Source organism: Schistocerca americana, unplaced genomic scaffold, assembly GCF_021461395.2.
Source record: "Schistocerca americana isolate TAMUIC-IGC-003095 unplaced genomic scaffold, iqSchAmer2.1 HiC_scaffold_50, whole genome shotgun sequence".
Lineage (NCBI taxonomy): Eukaryota > Metazoa > Arthropoda > Insecta > Orthoptera > Acrididae > Schistocerca > Schistocerca americana.
Window position 1 is genome coordinate 2,072,421 of NW_025726236.1, and position 2,620 is coordinate 2,075,040.

Genomic DNA, 2,620 nt, shown 5'->3' on the forward strand with positions numbered 1-2,620 from the left:
CAACTAAGTATCAGTTTTGCGTTGGATTCGATAATCTAGACTCATAGGAGAACGATCATAAGTGCCCGAGGCATCAATTGACCCTTGGAGATAGGTCGGCTGGAGGACGATGTATTGAATCTCGACGCAATTTCAGTGTTCCATCGTCACTAGGAGGTCCTGAACGTTACAATTAACTATCAGATTTGCGTCTGATTCCATAATCTAGACTCACAGGAGAACGATCATAAGGTGCGCGAGGCATCGATAGACCCTTGGAGACAAGTCGGCTGGAGGACGATGTATTGAATCTCGACGCAGTTTGAGTGTTCCATCGTCATTAGTAGGCCCTGAACGTTACAATTAACTATCAGTTTTGCGTCGGATTCGAAAATCTAGACTCACAGGAGTACGACCAAAAGGCGCCCGAGGCAACAATAGACACTTGGAGACAAGTCGGCTGGAGGACGATGTATTGAATCGCGACGCAATTTGAATGTTCCATCGTCATTAGGAGGCCCTGAACGTTACAACTAAGTATCAGTTTTGCGTTGGATTCGATAATCTAGACTCATAGGAGAACGATCATAAGTGCCCGAGGCATCAATTGAAACTTGGAGATAGGTCGGCTGGAGGACGATGTATTGAATCTCGACGCAGTTTGAGTGTTCCATCGTCATTAGGAGGCCCTGAACGTTACAATTAACTATAAGTTTTGCGTCGGATTCGAAAATCTACACTCACAGGAGAACGACCATAGGGTGCCCGAGGCAGCAATAGACCCTTGGAGACAAGTTGGCTGAAGGACGATGTATTGAATCTCGACGCAATTTGAGTGTCCCATCGTCATTAGGAGGTCCTGAACGTTACATTTAACTATCAGTTTCGAGTCGGATACGAAAATCTAGACTCACAGGAGACGGAGCGTATGGTGCCCGAGGCAGCAATATCCCCCTGAAGACAAGTCGGCTGGTGGACGATGGATTGAATCTCGACGTAAATTGAGAGTTCCATCATCATTAGGAGGCCCTGAACGTTACAATTAACTATCAGTTATGCGTCGGATTCGTAAATCAAGACTCGTAGGAGAACGACCACAAGGTGCCCGAGTCAGCAATAGACCCTTGGAGACAAGTCGGCTGGAGGACAATGTATTGAATCTCGACGCAATTTGAGTGATCCATCGTCATTAGGAGGCCCTGAACGTTTCAATTAACTATCAGTTTTTCTGTCGTATTCAATAATTCTCACCCACAGGAGAACGACCAAAAGGCGCCCGAACAACAATAGACCCTTGGAGACAAGTCGGCTGGAGGACGATTTATTGAATCGCGACGGAATTTGAGTGTTCCATTGTCATTAGGAGGCCCTGCACGTTTCAATTAACTATAATTTTGCGTCGGATTCGATAATCTAGACTCACAGGAGAACGACCATAAGGTGCCCGAGGCAGCAATAGACCCTTGGAGACAAGTCGGCTGGAGGACGATGTATTGAATCGCGACGCAATTTGAGTGTTCCATCGTCATTAGGAGGCCCTGAACGTTACAATTAACTATCAGTATCGCGTCGGTTTCGAAAATCTAGACTCACAGGAGACGGACCGTATGGTGCCCGAGGCAGCAATATCCCCCTGAAGACAAATCGGCTGGTGGACGATGGATTGAATTTCGCCGCAATTTGAGTGTTCCATCGTCATTAGGAGGCCCTGAACGTTACAATTAACTATCAGATTTGCGTCTGATTCCACAATCTAGACTCACAGGAGAACGATCATAAGGTGCCCGAGGCAACAATAGACCCTTGGAGACAATTCGGCTGGAGGACGATGTATTGAATCTCGACACAGTTTGAGTGTTCCATCGTCATTAGTAGGCCCTGAACGTTACAATTAACTATCAGTTTTGCGTCGGATTCGAAAATCTAGACTCACAGGAGTACGACCAAAAGGCGCCCGAGGCAACAATAGACCCTTGGAGACATATCGCCTGGAGGACGATATATTGAATCCCGACGCAATTTGAGTGTTCCATCGTCATTAGAAGGCCCTGAACATTACAATTAACCATCAGTTTTGCGTCGGATTCGAAAATCTAGACTCACAGGACACGGACCAATTGGGGCCCGAGGCAGCAATATCCCCTTGGAGACAAGTCGGCTGGAGGACGATGTATTGAATCTCGACGCAATTTGAGTGTTGCATCGTCATTTGGAGGCCCTCAACGTTACAATTAAGTATCAGTTTTGCGTCTGATTCAAAAATCTAGACTCTCAGGAGAACGACCAAAAGGTACCCGAGGCAGCAATAGGCCCTTGGAGACAAGTCGGCTGAAGGACGATGTATTGAATTTCGACACAATTTGAGTGTTCCATCGTCATTAGGAGGCCATGAACGTTACAATTATCTGTCAGTTTCGCGTCGGATTCAAAAATCGTGACTCACAGGAGACGGACCATAAGGTGCCCGGGGCAGCAATATCCCCTTGGAGACAAGTCGGCTGGTGGACAAGGTATTGAATCTCGACGCAATTTGAGTGTTCCATCGTCATTAGGAAGCCTTGAACGTTACAGGTAACTACCAGTTATGCGTCGGATTCGAAAATCTAGACTCACAGGAGTACGACCAAAAGGCGCCCGAGAA